The sequence below is a fragment of the Apteryx mantelli genome, chromosome Z (assembly GCF_036417845.1).
Source record: "Apteryx mantelli isolate bAptMan1 chromosome Z, bAptMan1.hap1, whole genome shotgun sequence".
NCBI lineage: Eukaryota > Metazoa > Chordata > Aves > Apterygiformes > Apterygidae > Apteryx > Apteryx mantelli.
In genome coordinates, this window is record NC_090020.1 from 41,223,105 (window position 1) to 41,241,741 (window position 18,637).

An 18,637-nucleotide genomic window follows, 5' to 3' on the forward strand; every position below is an offset into this window, starting at 1 on the left:
AAAAATTTCTTCAAAAGTCACTTGAGACAGATAATTTCTGAAAACTTCAGCATAAATATTGAAGTGCTAACTTGGCAAGGCAATAAGCAACTGAAAATAGTGTCTTATAATGGAAAATGCTAGATGGCCTTAAGGGCAGATGGGGTTAATGTCTTTACTCATGATAAATCTTGGCTGTATGTTAGCTTCAAAAATAAGTCTTGGAAAAAGGCTACTGTAGAGGGAGCCAGATCTGATCCTATCCTTAGCAGCTCAAATAATTACACATCTATTGAGGTTAATCTTTTCTTGAAAAGGAGGATGGAAAAACAAGTTGAGCCACACTACAGGGAACAAAATTAAGTGAGCTTAAATGATGTATAAATAACCAGAACCATTGACAAAAATTTAAATAGATTTAAAATTGAAAAACTGCAGTTTATTATATTATAGCAGGTAGTAGCTGGTGTAATTGATGATTTGAAAGTTGAGTTTCCCAAATGTTTCATCCCTAGTCAAGTCTACTGTTAGGCCCACCTCCCTCATCATAAGCATTAACTACTTTGACATATTGAGCCATACCTGGCTCTAAACATCTCACTTGCTCCCCTTTTACAATCTCCAATGAAGTCTTGTGCCCCCCATAACTTAAATGCTGCTCTGAAGCACTATTTCCACACTTCTGTGCTCTCAGCATATTGTGGCCTGATCCATTTCATGACTGTTCCAACAGGCTATTAGTTTTGCTGGGTGAAGGCAGGGGTCACTAGAGCAAAAATGCTTCCACTGTGTTTGAACAGTGCAAAAATGTGTAAAGATGAAATTCCATCACTTGTTTTCCCCTTACCATTCTTCTTTAGCAAGGATCTGTATGACTAAAATATTTTATGTTGATATAAGAGATTTTTCTCAGGCACAAAAAATAGGTTTTTAACTGTCACTTTCTCTCTTGAATATCTTGTCAGCAGAACTGATGTGAGAGCTGGTGACTCTATTGGCTTGACAGACTGCTTTTAATTTGGGTTGGGTATTTCCAAGTGATATAAGCATGTCTCTGTCACTAACTTGAAGGACAGATTCAAAAAGATATGTAGGAACCTAATTGCTATTGATATCAATGAGAGGTAGCTATTTCAATACCATTAGCAATCTCTGATTCAAGGTCCCTAATTTGCTGTGATTAAAAACTCATGAGTACTGGAGTATCTATGTGTATTTAAATGTACACACAGATTATATTATGCATACTGGCTAAATTCAGGTTTTCATATTACATATAGGTAGATTATCTTCAATCATATATTCCCTTTTATTTTCCTCCAGAGAAGTTAGAATTGACACCATCTGTGTGTTCAGTGTTCTCAGTTTCATGTATGTAGGTAACATTTTTCAAATCAAACAAATGAAATGGGAGGTGGAAGTAGACATTTTATCCTCAACAGTAGTTTAGTTATTTTAACCAACTAGAGTTTAAAAAAAAAAAAAAAAAAAAGGCAATCATCGATTGACAGGATGTTGATCTTGACCTTCAGCTTTTTGAAAACTTTAATCAAAGTGCTGACTGGCTGGATGACATAGTAGCTTTATGGACAATCACATGAGTCATTTAAAGCTGAAACCTGTTCAAAGAGGACTATAGTACTGTAACAGAAGCCAATTATATATTACCGCGCAATGGCCGATTGATATCAAGACCTGTTCTCTATCACAGGCTGCAAGGTCTCACAAGGTCTGTGTATTGGTACTGATAGGTCTTGTACAAAGTTGCTCTGAAGGCGGTGGAGGCTCTGACAGAGGTCTCGGTTCTGAACCACATATGACAAAGCACATCCTGGTATAATTGTGAAAGGTCGTAACAATAAGGGAAAAGGAAGAGCCTGAAAAGAAACTGCTGGTTGGTCAACGTCTTCTCCTACTTGACATATTTCCAGCCTCCAATAGTACAGACCAGTTGTACTTGGTCTTTGATGTGAATCTAAGTCAGCACTAGAATAAGTCATCTTAGTTTTAGGATACATTTTTTCTGTTAATCTAAAGAGATTTCTAAAGTTCAGTGTGAAGACTACTTGTGCTGTTACGTGCCAAGGAAATGGCTGTTTGCTGGTACTGTAATTTAGGGCAATTTTTCACTTTTTCTCTGGTGATGCAAAGGAATTGGTCCTGCATGGGTTTACTGTTAAACAGGAGCTCTTCACTGATGGATTTTTGACTCTGTGTACAGACACACAGCCTGAACAAAAGCTTTATCTTCTAGAATTATTTAAATCTTCACTTGGAGTAAATCACCCCCGAAAAGCCTTTACCTGACACTTAGCTTATAGATACTTCCCCTCCTCCCCTAAAAGGATTAGAAGTAGTGAGTGGCTTGATGCAAACATGAATTCTTTAGCCATCAGACTGATGTTGCAATAAAAACTTCAACCAAAATAATGTATCCTTTGAAGAAAGCAATCATGTCAATTTAGTATGAAATCTGTCATATTGCTTCCCTTTAAGATACAATTTTATAGATCAATATATGAAGATTTTTCTTAGGCTAGGACTCTATGCTGCAGTGTTGCATATATTTAAGAAAGAACATGTTTTTTGGGAGAACTGTCCCTTACAGCAATAAAATTCATGTCAACTTAAATTTGTCACATCAGTGCACTCAGAGTACTTTAGTTAGAATAGATCCATTGGTATTTTCCATATTTCTTAGTGACTGTCTTATTTTACATATTTAAAAAAAGTAGCTCAGTACTGGAATTTTTGAAGCCTTGTTTTCTACAGGTTTGTCTTGAGGTCAATTGATATTCGACTCAAAGAAGCAGCAGGTTCTGATTGAAGCTTTTTTCTTATTGAAGCATTTATAAAAATTGATTTTTACGTGGCTTCTTAGGTGTCTAAAAAGAAGTCAGCATAAAATGCACTTTTCCCTTCATCTGGGAATTAACCAGGCTTCTGTTTGTGCACCCATATATTCTTCAGGAACCTTGTAGTAATGTCATATGTTGAAGTTTCCTACAGTGTCAAATTTGACCACATTCACCAGTGGGCCCACAAGTGGTGTGTGTGTGCATGCGCACACATGTATACAGGTGCACTGAAGACAATGTGATTGCATGAGCCTATTTTCCATAAGAACTATCTTAAAATGTATTAAAATAAGTTCACAGGGAAAATATGCACACAGTCATCACTAGCCAAAAATAGGGGGGTTGCTCATTTTCCCTGCCCCCCCTGCTTGAAGCAGGAGCAAAGGTTTTGTTGTTGTTGTTGTTTTGGTGTGGGGGTTTTTTTTGATTTGGAATCTTTGAAGGAGTGTGGACAGTTTTTACAGGCAGCTGTCATTACACAGAGAGTTAAAGGGTATTTTTGTGAAAACTGCTAATAAAAGGACTAAAGCATCTATTGCCAGCTCTTGCTGTCACTGTTACCCACTATAACTCAAATTAAACGAGCTGGTATAAGACATATTTTGAAAGGAACAAAAGACTGCCTGCTTTTTTTTTTGGGGGGGGGGGGGGGAGGCAGGGGTAGGTTTCTCCTTCAGTGACTTCAGATTGACTGACTGAACAGAGTCTTAGGTCATAATTTCTGTTGCAAAAAGATATGCTCAAATACATTCGAAGTGCAAGATCTACAAGAATGTGGAGGATTAATATATTTATAGTACTTTTAACTTGGTTCTTGTGCCAGTGGGAATACTTTCCATATATACTGACACGTGCGTTTTCTCTATTTTTCCACAATTCATTTTTAATCTCCATATGTGTGTTCTCTGGATAACTGGTATTCCAACTGTAGTTATCTAAAAGCATTTCTTCCCCTGTCAATACCCCACTTCTGGAAATAAAAGAATGTCTTGCTTCATCCATTAAAATATATTGTCTGACTTCTACAGGATTGTTTCTCTAGTCTGATGTATTTGCTACTTTTTGTAGGCTTACTTCTTGTGTGCTCCTCCCAGTAATACTACTTGACATATTTGAACATCCCAGCACTCCTATTTTCAGTAATACATATTTGGGAATGCTTACTTTATTTATAAAGTATTCAGTGGTGCCTGTTTCTCTGAGTTGTAGCTACTGATTAGGTTGTAATAAAAATAAAAAATTACAGTTACAAAGGTGATGTAAGTTCCTAATTGTGATGGTCTTCTAAAATATGCTCTTGTTCTATGATATGTAGAATTTAAGTGCTTTGGAGATGTCTTTTTTTTTCCATCAGCTATTAAAAAAGGGTTTTTTAAAAGAAATCTGCATTGAAGTAACTAGCAAAACTGTAAGTCTTACCTGGCACATCTCTGGAAGGTTGTAAAGCATCAAGTCTGCTTATCTTCATGCCTGCCAATAATGACAAGAAAAATGAAATTATATGAATGGAAGTTAATAACTGAGCTTGTGATAATGTTTTGCACAGTCTGTCTGCAAATTTAGGAGTCCTTATTTTGTTTTGATAAATGCTTCTTGCCCAGTCTTAACAAATTTGGGACAATACCATCCTCTCATATATTGCTTCTCATGAAGGCTGTAGGAAGTCACTCTTAAAGAATAATCCTAGAGAGCTTGGGTGGTGGGAGGTTACCTGGAATTAAAGTTTTGCCTTTGATTTCTGCTTGCCACTTTGTCCACACGTTAGAGATGTCACTATCTTCTCTTGTTTTTGGCCTCTGAGTGTAGGCGTAAAGTACCATATAGTTGCTCAATGTAGAGTACTTTCTTCTTCCTTTCCTTTAGAATACATGTCTATAAGCAGGACCTAGTTCAGTCCTAAAAGTGCTCACCTGAAATATTCTGTTCTGCCAGTGTTGAGACTGACTGGTCTCTCTGAGTGGACTCTGCAAAGGGCTTGTAGATGATACCGTGGAGACTCGCATGTTGCTGTGCTTCTGGCTTTACACAGACCTTGAGAGGATCTGTAGACTTGGAGTTCAGTAGTGGTTCTTTTATGTTCAGCTTCAGTACTAATGCAGTGGTTCCTCCATCTTACCTGTGTCTCCATGTGTCTTATAGTGGAATGACTTGCACTCTACCTTTCTTTTCCCAAGTTACTGTGGCTCCAGAATGTGCCTCAGCATTGCATATTTGAAGTTTATAAAGAAAAACTTGCTTCTAATTCTGAAAATTTTGACAGATGAAGGTAAGATATTGATCCTGCAGACTGTATAAGGAAAAAAGGAGCAACTTGATTACTTATATTTAGTATACCTTCCCTCATTATGTAATTTGAGCTGTGCAAATATCCATAAGCAAATATTCATCGTGTCTGTTTAACTTGTAGACAGAATGGTGTTTCTAAAAGGAGCATTAGTATCTGCACACAATGAAGTTTTGTAAAGTTTTAAAACATTTAATTTAATTTATATTCTCTTACACTTTCTGTATACAGTTTCATTGCTGCCTTGGAAGTAATCAACCAGTGAATGAATAATTCCGTTTTCAGCTTCATAGTAATGAAGAGCTATTGGAATTATTTTAATATCTTCATGTTTCTATAGCCACAGGGCCATGCTCTTCTCAAAAAAATCTCTGATTGTTTTCTCAGTTGAAAGTGGCACTGGTATGTTAATAGCAAAATGCAAAGCTTTTTATTGTACTTTGTGTTTCATTTTAGCTTCAGTACGGAATCTTGGAAAACAGCACTATTTCATTTGTTGACACAGTCAACCTCATTACTATGATTTCTATGTTACATTAATTACTATGATATTATTATAGCAATCCTATTATCATTATTATATCTACTACTATGGTATGCTTATATAGCTTCCATAGAAGCAGCTAGCACTTTTTGTTCATAGATGCCATATTGGAATTACTTTCTTTAGACCCATTTCTTGCTGTTATATCTGATAGTCTGCCATGAACAATGCAGAAATTCCTTATTCATGAGCTATAGTAAGCCTTATATTAACTACTTTTTTTTTTAATTGACCTATGGTTCTCTGCTCCCTTCAGAGTGCAAACAGTTGTGGTGTGGTGTCATGGTTGACAATCCATGTAGCACTGTAACCTACCCAAATAAAAGTATACAAATACTGCTTAGACTCATCCTTAGGACTTGATCACTTTAAGCATTTAGCTCATGATTAAAACTATTCTATTGCAAATATTTGATACATGTAAGCTAAGTAGGTATGGTGATGTTAGTTTTACTTCTTCTGGATAAAGTTGGGCTATTTTGAAAATTCATTTCACTTATCTTTCTGCATTTTGTAGCCTGTTGAAGTCATTTTCAGGTAAAAAGTATAAAGGAAATTAGATTTATTTTGGTTTTAAAGGTAATGCTAATTTAGATCTAGTACAGACAAGGTGTATCATACTCAGTCACTCAGAAGTCTCTTTAGAAAGTATGCAGAGCAGTTCTACAGTTGATTTCTATTCTTTGCCTTTCTTTTCCAAGTTCTCTAGTATTCAAGTGTTAGCCTCAGTGTAGGATCTATGAAAATTCTACTTCTCTTCTCCTCTGCAATTTTTCCAGTCTTCATTTTCAACTCTAAGGGGTTTCCATGTATACTTCTAGTACCATCACATGCTCATGAAGTTGTCCATCTGTGATCTCCACAATAGCTTTGAACACACCAGAAGCTCTCTGCAGTGAACCTTTCTTGGCACTGGAGCTCTTCTGAGTCTATAGACTCATAAATTCTGCTGAGGCTTTATGTAGAAATTTGTACAAATGGGAAATCATATTTTTAAGAATATATTCTTGAACTTCTATTTCAGGTTAAGGGGTCAGTGGTAACACAATAGGAAGACCTTTCCTTTCTTTTTGTGACTGGTTTTTCTTAGAAGGAAAGGTTACTGCAGGCTGAATTTTTAACTGAAACTTGCTTTCAGTTGACTTTGCTTAATGTTATTGTACAAATATTGATTCTTCCTTCCCATTAGTTATGCAGCCAGTGAATGAAATAATAAATGCTTCTCAAAATAGGGATATCTGATCACCCTGCTTGACACCTGCAGAAACAGAGCTTGGAATTAAATAGAAGTAAGGACTACTAACTAAAGGCCAACAAATAGTTACATTAGTAGAAGAGCTGAATGGCAAATGGCTAGCTCTTATACTACATTTATGAAAAAATACACTGTGCATATATGTATAATAAGTTACTGCAGTGTCAAAAGATAAATGATTTAATTTCTCCACATCACAAAATCTTGTGTTGTGACTGTGCCTGATAGATATCTGTAGAAGGCCTACTGAGACAAAAAATGAAAAGTGGAACAAATGTAGGTGTAATGACGAAAGATGGACTAAGCATGAGAGAAATTTCAAAACAAATGGCAGTGACAAAATGAATACTGTAACACAGTATACATCCCCAATGAAGTGGGGTATTTTTCATAATAAGAAAAAAAGAACATGGTTCAGTTATTAATGTGTTTGTGGTAAAGTAGGAAAAACTTGACATACAGTGTGGAGTTGGTGTTTTGAAAGAGGAGAGTGATTGATACTAGCAGTGATCCTCTGTTTCATTGCATAAGTCTGTCTGCAATACAGTGGTTTAAGAAATGCTGATGGTGCTCTTCCGATGTGGTTGCTTTCCTTTCCCAGTTTACAGGTTATTTTGGCTTGGCTTTTACTCTGACAAAAACTTAAAATGATGATTTTTTGATGGTTGTCTTTCAGCAAGCTTAATGAGATTTTCAATCTGTTATCTTCTTTGGTGTTAAACATAATATATAGTTGAAACCACACCAAATCATAACATATATCAAGAGCCAATAATTTTGCTTGCTTAATGGCTGAATTTTGCCATGTCCCATTAAACATTCTGTGCTTTCAGCATATCAGATCTTTTTTAACATTCTATAGAAGAAAAGATTTTTCTGCAGACTTCATTGCTATTGAGATTTTGTGTATTTTAGTTATTTTAAGGCTTCAGTCAAAATAAGAATTTTGCTGGTGGTCTTTCTATTTAACTCATATGTTTAGAAAAGAAAACATGAGCTAACTTTAGAGAATTTTTAATTAACTTCTTCATCTGAATTCTCGTATCCTGCCACTGATTTTTTTTTTAAATGTGATTTGCAAAATCCCATTGCAGTTTCTGTTCCCTGTGTCTTTACTACACACATTTTGGATACTTATCAAAATATTATGTCATCTCAGACTCTGCAGACAACCCTGGATTTCATTACATGACTGCTTGTTTGTGATCATTAAGGATGTATTTAAGTTTCAACTTCCAGAATTATGAAATCACATAATAAAGCTAACAACCCCCCACACACACACCCCACCCCCCTGCCAAAGTATTGCACAATGCAATGCAAGATAATGGTGCCTGGAACTTGAATGATTAGTGTTTCTTGCTAATGAGCTCAATCAGTGCCAATAGCTAAGTACCAAGGCAATGTATTCTTTCAAAACCAGTGAAAAAGTGTCATCTTGTGGAGGAATGGTTAAGCGAGAGAGGGCATGATCTGATTGGGATGAGCAATCCCGTTCTCAGGGTAAGGGAAGGAATGTAGGCCAAGGCAAGCGAGCCTGCTGAAGCCTGCTGAAAGTGGCCGTATAGCGGCCTTGAGCACTACAAAAGAAGGTATTCACAAAACGGGTAAACAAGTCTGGACGGAACTAGGTTCCATAAATGTCGACGGAGCGTGGATAGCAACCTTGCACCAATCATATATCCGCTTTATGCGTATGGACAGAAACTGTAACCAATCATGTAACTATTGCTAGCGCATGCGTATTGCTTGTCGATATATATACTTTGTGTAAGCTCTAATAAAAGGAGAACGACCATACTCATATTGAGACTCATCGTTACTCCGGGCCCGTTCCCCCCACTCCGACATCTGGTAGCAGAGGATGGTTGATTTCCGAGCCTGCCGATGAGAGGATGGTTGAGTTCCGATAAATCTCCGAGCCTGCGGTAAGCAGCGAGAGGACGGGAGTGGGGATTGAACGGCTGAGAGGAGTGCTGGTTGTACGTCCCTAGCCGGCCAGACACTGTGGCCTCGGGGTCGCACCCCGCCTCTCAGGGAGCAGCATGGAAGCTGATGCTGCCGCCACCTTGCTCGCCGGGATACTCTCTAAGAGAGGAATTGACGCCCCGGTAAAGCAGTTGCATCGGTTGATTGGGCTAGGGCAACAGTGGGGACATTTCCCTGATACTCATATGCTGTTTTCCGTATCGGAATGGCGAGATTTCGGAGAAACAATGTGGCATAAGACCATCGAGGGTGGAGACAAGGACAAGAAGGAGGTTAAGGCGGTGCGAGCTCTGTGGAGCACGGTCTTAGAGACCCTGGCAGCCGTGAAGGCTGAGGGAGAGGTCGCGGCTGCTGCCACAACAATGCTGCGCCCTGCGCCACCTAGTGCCTCTTCCTGTCGTGGCGGTGGGTCTCAGTTTGCCATCAGGGGAACCGTTTCCACGGGCAAACCGTACCGCACCGTGGCGGAGATGCTGCAAAAACTACGGGGGGGTCCAGCCGGCTCTGCGGGAAAAGGGGGAGTTACCCCCGAGCCAGTCGGCTCGAGTCCTGACGAGAACGCGGAAGTACAGCAGGATGCCTGCCAGGGGCCGGGGGAGGGCGGGACAGCTCCTAGTGCCCCGCCTCCGCCGCCCACAGAGGGGCCGCCTCGACCGTCGGTCCCTCCGCCACCGCCCCCCCCGCAGCCCTTGCCTCCGTCCGCTCCTGAGGGAGCCGGCAGTGCGCCGTGCCCAGGGCCCTCGTCACCGCCCGTACCAGGGGAGGGCAGCACAGCCCCGCCGAGGCTATGGCGGGGGCCCCTGACATCGTTATCTCCGGAGTCGTCAGGCACAGCCTCGCCTACCACCCCCAAGGGGACAAAGCCGTTCACGGCTCAACTATTAAAAATGTTTGAGCAGCTGTCAGAGAAACTGGAAAAACTGGAACTGAGGGACAGGAGGAGGGATCTTCCCCCATGTATGCGGACCTCCGGTGGGTTTGTCCCGCGGGAGCCCCGGTGGAGTGGAATCATCAAGGACGCCATTGTAGAGGGACAGTGGCAGCCAGCCCCCGGGGGAGGCAAGCCGTCGGCCTTGGCCTTCCCGATCGTTTACAGAGGGGGAGATAAAAAATGGGAACCGCATGATTGGAAGATCTTACAACAGGCCCGTACAACCGTTTCCGCATATGGGAACGTTGCAACCCGGGATGCCATCACCTAATATGCTACCAGATGGATGGCACATACTGATAGTCGACTTGAAGGACTGCTTTTTTACCATTCTGTTACATCCTCAAGATACACAACGCTTTGCCTTTACTGTGCCAGCGAAAAACAAGGCCGAGCCCGCAGAGCGTTATGAGTGGGTTGTTTTGCCACAGGGAATGAAAAACTCACCGACATTGTGCCAGCTTTATGTTGCATGGGCATTGCAGCCACTTCGAAACCAATGGCCAGACACCATAATCTATCACTATATGGATGACATTCTCTGCTGCCAGGAAAAGCCTTTTACAGAACAGTCATTAACACAATTAAGTGATATTCTATCGACAAAGGGACTTGTCATCGCACCAGAAAAGATCCAGCGCACGGCTCCGTGGAAATATCTTGGATGGTCCATTGCAGAGTCAAAAATTCGACCCCAGAAAACGGAGCTTGCAACTCAATTGTGCACCCTGCATGACGTTCAAACCTTACTTGGTGACATCCAATGGGTGCGGCATTGTGTCGGTATCTCCAACACTGACATTGCACCCCTGACGGCTTTGCTACGAGGCACAAATCCTGCCAACAAGATTACCATGACACCTGAACTACAGGCGGTATTGCAGCGCATTACGGACAAACTACATCTATCGTGGTCCTCGCGACGCCTTCTAAGCCTGCCCATATCCTTACTCATATGTAATGGAAAAGACTCACCATACGCAGTCATTTGTCAGTGGCAACATAGCAGCGAGGAGCCTCCTTCCCCAGTTCTGCCCGATGCCACTGACAAAAGCAAAAGTCACGGAGATGTATTTAACATCTTGGAGTGGGTATTTTTGAGTGTACAACCAAAAACGAGTATCCAGACCCGAACTGAAGCAGTAGGTGAATTGATACGCAAAGGGCGATCAAGAGTCTTAGAGATCAGTGGTCAAGAGCGGAACGATATCAGTATACCTGTTAACATGGCTGACCTAGAGTGGTGGCTTCAAAATGCTGTGGCCATACAAGATGCTTTGTTAGGTTTCTGTGGTAAGGTACATTCGTGTCAGCCTCAGGGAAAGTTATGGCAGGTGCTATAGCGAAATCAATGGATAGAAAAGTCCAAAGTAAGTAGGGAACCCCTTTCAGATGGCGTTACTGCCTACACGGATGCGGGTAAGCGTTTGTGACGTGCCGCATGCATGTGGAAAGAAGGTGAACAATGGAAACAGCACGTTATGGAGGGACAGCCTCAGGATTCCCTTCAGACTTTGGAGTTAACTGCGGTAGTTTGGGCTCTAACTAATTGGTTAAATACCCCTCTAAACTTAGTGACTGACTCAATGTATGTAGCAGGGATAGTGCCACGATTGGAGGACGCTTTAATACAGGAGACAGCGAACCCGAGATTGGGAAGTCTGTTTATTGCATTGCGGTCTGTGCTTGGCCAACGGACAGCAGCTTGTTGTGTTATCCACATTCGTAGTCACCAGCTGGATGTGGGGCTAGGCCAAGGCAATCAGCTCGCTGACAGCCTGGTTAGCTCAGTGTGTCATCTACCCCCTATGGACAAGTTTCAGCAGGCTAGGCAAAGTCATGACATGTTTCATCACAATGCCAAGGGCTTAAAAAGGCAATTTGGCCTGACAGAGAGTGAGGCCCGAGGTATTGTGCAGGCTTGCCCAAGGTGTGGGAACCACGGCCCAGGTATTGGGCTTGGAGTAAATCCAAGAGGGTTAAAAGCTCTAGAATTATGGCAGATGGATGTCACACATATTCCCGAGTTCGGCCGATTAAGTATGTGCATATAACCATTGATACCTTTTCAAAAATGATAAGGGCAACTGCATTACCCGGAGAAAGGGCACAGCATGTGTGCAAGCACCTGTTGGCCTGCTTTGCCGTATTGGGCGTGCCTGAGCGCATAAAAACAGATAATGGACCTGCCTATGTCAGTCAAAAGCTTAGGATGTTTCTATCTCGATGGGGAGTTGATCATGTTACAGGGATTCCGCACTCACCGACTGGGCAAGGGCTCATAGAACGTACCCATCTAGTATTAAAAGACTATCTAAGAAAGCAAAAAGGTGAGGAGACGGACGCACAGCAGAGGCTGCACCGTGCGCTCTTCACCCTGAATTATCTTTGTCTCATGGGCGACCATGAGGAGCCCCCGGTGATCATTCGCCATCAACAGCTTCAATTTAATAATACAACAACGTTACCCCAGTTTAAAGTAATGTGTAGGGACCCAGTCTCCGGAATATGGATTGGGCCCGCCCCTGTTATTTTTAATGGTTGAGGTTATATGTGTGTCTCCACAGATCGTGGACCAGTGTGGGTACCCAGCAAGAACGTGAAGCCTGTCTTGACTCACCATGACTCATCTAGCGAACAAGCAGACAGAGATCCTGCTTCTGGGAATGCTGTTCCCAGTGGTAATGACTCTCCACAAGATTGAACACAGACAATATCTGTGCGTTACCTGGGCGAACAGAGCAACACGCCTTTCGTCTGTCACTTGCTTCTGCTACACAATCCTTTAGAACCTGCCTAGTAGGAATTCCCAGCAGTATGATAAAAGCGAATTTTCTGAGTATAGTAGGGGGAGATGCAACAGCAGTATGCCTGCTAATAATTGTAGTGCTGCACTTATTAATGCATTAAGTGCTACGCTACCTTAGGATCCTCAAGAGCTAATTCCGCAGCCTTAACCTACTAGTGGACCAACATAGCCTGCGACATGCTCTTCTGCAAAATAGGGCTGCAATTGATTTTTGTTAGCAGCTCAAGGGCATGGTAGTGCGGATTTTGAAGGTATGAACTAACCTGTTTGGAAATCTGCCACAGTGGATAATAGGGTTGCTTACTGAAGGCATACGTGTCTTACTAATCCTTGTAGTGGTACGCTTGTGCTTTTATGTAGTACTACACTGCCTGAAGAACGCTTTGCTAAAAGTAGTGCACCACGCTTGGATTGCTCATAAACAAGAAGGGGGAATTGTGGAGGAATGGTTAAGCGAGAGAGGGCATGATCTGATTGGGATGAGCAATCCTGTTCTCAGGGTAAGGGAAGGAATGTAGGCCAAGGCGAGCGAGCCTGCTGAAAGTGGCCTTATCTAGGCCAAGGCAAGCGAGCCTGCTGAAGCCTGCTGAAAGTGGCTGTATAGCGGCCTTGAGCACTGCAAAAGAAGGTATTCACAAAACGGGTAAACAAGTCTGGACGGAACTAGGTTCCATAAATGTCGACGGAGCGTGGATAGCAACCTTGCACCAATCATATATCCGCTTTATGCGTATGGACAGAAACTGTAACCAATCATGTAACTATTGCTAGCGCATGCGTATTGCTTGTCGATATATATACTTTGTGTAAGCTCTAATAAAAGGAGAACGACCATACTCATATTGAGACTCATCGTTACTCCGGGCCCGTTCCCCCCACTCCGACATCGTCTTTCTGTTATGAAGGAAATCTGGCACCCCTCAATGAGTGTATGGGGATGAAATAGGTTTGACAAGCTGAAGGTAGCTATTCATGAGGAGGTAAAAAAAAAATAAAAATAAATGAAGCCTCATTATCTGAGTTTGCCAGTTTTTTAAATCTTATTTAATGGCTCTCCTTGATTTTTTGCTGTAACAGGCTGGGTTAGTTAACGTATTGCATGGTAAGTTTTATGAATGTATGAGAAACTTGCAAACTATCTTGATAAGACAGGAAAAAAAAAACCTTAATATTTCTGGTATGGGCAATAACTAAATGTCTCTGAGGACAGGGATTTCCTGCATGTATGAGACAGCCAAAGTAGTATAGATGATTCAGTATTTATTTATTTTTTTTAGACTTCCAGGAGCCAAAAACTTCAGTTCTTATTCTCCTTATTTCATTTTATGTCAATTATATTGGTCTAGTGCATGCGAGGGGGGTAAGGTGTTTGATAGACTTTGCAGATTTTTCTATTCCATTTTCTGACTTCAGGCATTTCTACTACACTAGATTTTTTTTCTCATCTTCTCTCTCAGTATCAGTATACTGTGTGTATATTGAAATGTTTTGGGGGATTTTGCATTTAAGCACTGGCTTTGGATTTCTCAAATGCCTGTTTTATTTCGTCCTTTTTCAGTTTATTACGTTTTAATGTTTTAGAAGTCTAGTTTATCTGAGATGTTGAAAAGTTTTAGAGGTCTTTCTCTTTTCTGAATTTAAAATGTTTCCTCCTATTCTGTGTGTTTAGGAAGTTCTAACAGGTATCAGGGACTAGTAAAACTTAGTGGCCTTATAGCCTTTAGCAGTGGTACCATACTGCTCATCACACTCTTCTCAAAACGTGTCGTGCTCAATAAATCTACCTCAAGTAAAAACTGAGAAAAACCACGGGACAAGACCAGATAATTAATTTATTCTGCATATGCCTGCAGTTCCAGACTCCTGAGAGCCAACTGCTTGGAACTTAGTAAATCACTTTTCAAAGCTTCAAGGCAGAAAGTTGCCACCAAAGTTAGTATGGCTGGATTGTCTAAAAGAAGGCGCAAAAGTTGCTTTAATGATTCAGCATTTTGCAGATAATGTAAAACCATAGGTTTCTGCATAACAATGTTAAGCCAAAATGACACACCAACAGCTAATAGTGGGGTTGGTGTGAGCAGGTGCTACAATGGAGCTTTAGAGCTAGTACTGAGCACAGTTGTTGTCAGTGTTCTAATACAGAGCAAAGAGAAACTTGGAAGAAAGGGGAGGCTGGAAGCTACAATATCTATGATAGCTTTCATTATCCACATTGAAGAAGTGAATAGTTAAAAAGGAAACTCTTACAAGAACTGTAATGCATCAAAGGTTAGATTTGCTGAAATATTCTTTCTGAGTTATCAGTGGAAATGTAATTCAGCAAGAGATATACTGGTGCACCAGCACAACACTAAAACATGAAAGAAACAAGGTATAGGGTTTTGGTTTTTTTTTTTTTTTTAAGATGTTAAAATAAAGTCTCTAGAATCAAATTCATTGAGAGTAATCATGTCTGGATTACACCCTTGTGCCATTTCTGCAATCTTTTCTTAGAGAAACACTTTTAAAACAGAGTAGATCTTTGGAAGTGGTTGATGTAGGTTTTTCAGAAGAGCAAGGCTAATGAAGAGAGCTCCTTTAGTCTCTTCAAGTTTGAAAGCCTTGTTTTTGTTTCTTAAAATGTTTCTGAATATCCCATCCCTCATTCTGGTTTTCCAGCTTTCACCCTGCTAATGTTCTATCAAGAACTTCATGGCATAGTTCATCATTCAGATTTGTGATTATACTACATAGAATACCTTTTCACTAACTCCCGAAGGATCAACACCAGAATAATAGTTTGGCCAATCTGCCAGTGATACCAAATGCAGAGGGTTGCTTCTATACACTATTTTCCAATTGTTTTCCCTTGAGTGCCAAGATACAAAAGAAGCTCCAACCTTTTACTGATTACCTAATATGATCCAATTTTGAAATAAGAAAGCTATTTGTTTTTTCTGGGAGGGAAAACCCAAAGTTAACTGTATAGAAAACAATTTTCTAAAATACGTTTTTTTTCTCATCAAAGTTCGCACACTGCTTCAGTAATATTATTTAATAGTATAAAGCCAGATTACAATATTTTTTTCTATATACTGTGCTCATATTCTCTTTACTCTGTTTTTTTCTTGCTCATTCAGGAACTCCTGCAGAGAGACAGTAAGGGAAAGTATAATGTAATTAAAGGGTTCAATTCTATAAGGACAAAGGTGTCGATATATTTCTGCTTACTGAAACTCTGTCAGAGTTCTCAAAAAATCCAGTGAAGAATGATGTTAAATTCCACTCTGAGAAGTCTTCTGCACGGTTAAGTTTAACTAGTGTCTTTGGCACCTCATTCAATAAATTGAATCAAAAAGAGACAGTGGGAAGAACAGCAGGTCTGTAAATGAAAGGCTCAGAAATGGATATGTGCCAAAATTTAAGCTTTCTGAACTTTAAGAAAAGCACAATGAGACTTGCATTTGGCTTTTTCTCTAAACAAAACAGTGGGGGGAAGAAGTGAAAGACAGGGAAAACTGACAAAGGTCTAGACTAGGTATGCTGAACACAGTCCATATCATATGGATGCTTGTGGTCCCCGGGGACAGCCTGAACATATGTGCCAGTTCCTTGATGACCCTCAGAGCAAACAGCCATGCATAACTGCTCTCAGTTTCTTTCTGTGGAGCATATGGTTTTAGCACCATCTTCTTTTTATATAAAATAGATTTCTGATCACACCTTAGCTTCTGTCTCATGTATCTTCTCTCCATGCATCTCATCTACTATGTCACTGAACATGAACATTTACGTATACCTTCTATGCTCACTACAAAAGTGCATCTTGTACTTTATGGCAGCATCTGTTTATTTGCAGAGCAGTATTCAGTCTATGTCTCTTAACTATTAATTTCTCATGCAAGCTTAGGTTGTTTTATGTTGTGATAGGTAACTACGTTGTTATGACATAACAAAGTTGTCTAGGATTTTAATAGAATTCTTTTGATAATTTCTCAAAATGTCCTAATCATTATGAAGATGACATCATAAAACAGTATGAGAGATCCATTATTACCTACTTAAAAGAGCTGGCATAATTTGGTAGATAACCACTATTTATAAAGTGTACAGTTCCTTTACCCATTCTTTATAGGTGATAAAACTGAAAGAAAATGAAAGATCAAATGCCGCCTCTTGCATGTTATTTCATAAAAGCTTTTTTTTTTAAAGAAAACTGATTGTAATGGATTCAGCCTTAAAGTTATGTCAGATGAAATAGGAAATTTGACTTCATGAATTACTCATACGAAAAATAAAGTGAAATCAGAACTCATGAATTACTTATAAAGGCCAGCTTAAGATCAATAAATGGCATGTAATGCATACAGAAGCATTTTCTCCAAGTTTATAATATGCTGATGTCATGATTTTTTGTGAATAAGAGCTGTGCAAGACTATCAGCCTGAAATTACAAAATTACTTATCCTCAGGGTTTATTTAAAAATCTCATTTAAAGCTCTGGATTTTTTTTAGAGAATAAAAAATAGGTTGTGACGTGCAGACAGATGCCCATGCTGAGGAACTAGGAAAACATTATAGTGTGTGGTTCATAACACAGGTAGCCTTGGAGATTCCAGTTACTCTTAGGTTAAAGATATTTTATGCAAACTATTCATTGCTAAGTGAAAATCTGCAGAATGAGGAAGAGCCTAAATGCTACTGTGAATGCTTAGTGTACTAAAATTAAATTCCAAGTTGAGGACTGTCCATCCATCTGCCTGAGAGATGAGTAGTGTTTGTATACTCAACCATTCGCAAATAAAGTTAGTTGGCTTACAATATTGAGTTGATCTCCTTTAGGGGGAAAAACAAGGCCAATGCAGTTTCTTTGAAGCTGGGCAGCTACTATAAAAGGACTGCAGCTCAAGGAACGTCATGCACGGTTTCTGAATTTGTCAATATTTATACACTGAAATAAGCACCTTTACCCTGTTATTAGACACTAAAACAGTCAAAGGTAATAAATAAGGAAAAAAAAATTCTTTTCTAGTTTGAAGTTTAGACAAGAAATGTCTTACTGTCAAAACAGAAGGTTGCAATGAGAATTGTCAGTGTTGTCATCTGGACAGGATGACAACAGGAGAATTTAAGAAAGCTGGGAAACTTTAGAAGTACTTTAGAAAAGAATTCTTGGATGTGCATTGAGACAGAACAGAGATGCAGAAAAGGCAAATGCTAAATCACTGCAACTCAGATTCTAAGGTATGTTGCCACATACTGCTCACTGCATTGCTTGCCTTGGCTATATTTTATCTACATTTGCTTGAGCGATAAATGCTATCAAAATATCCTAATTTTTTTTCAGCAGCTTGGTGAGTCACAGTAAAGAAGCAACAAGTCTTCCATGCAATAGCTTGTGAAAATGGCCCTTTATATATGCTCGTGTAGTGCTCATTTTGGATACTCTCAATATTTTTTGTTCCATGGAGTACTGCAAGCAATAGCAGAACTTAAACATGGAATTAGATGTTAGTATTGGTAAGAATTGTACTCCAGCAGAGCCAGAGTCCACACTGGAAAGTTTGCAGCAGGGCAGCTAAGTCAGGACCATATGCATAAAGCATTAATTACATGGTTGCAACTTACTCTCCTATTGTATTGGACACATGCAGGATAATAGTCTTCACTAGCCTAGATAAAATTGAAATGAATAAAACTGGATCCAGCACATCGCTGTCAAGTATTGTATTGTTTCCTGGTAAATACTCTTGCATGTTTTCAGGATTGGGTCTTTAGTTCCATTTATAAAAAACCATTTCAGTCTCCAGTATATAAATTGCTCCAATGTAGGCAGGACTATAAATAAGTTGTGTGTGTTTATTTCCATATATATGTAATGCAGTAGTTGGAAGTGTAAGCAGTAGAATTCAGAGCAATAATTTTCATAGAGAAAAAGGCAACTGTCAGGAAGAATAAAAGCTCATTGGTCAAATGGAATGAGTAATAAATCTAGAAAATGACTGTGTA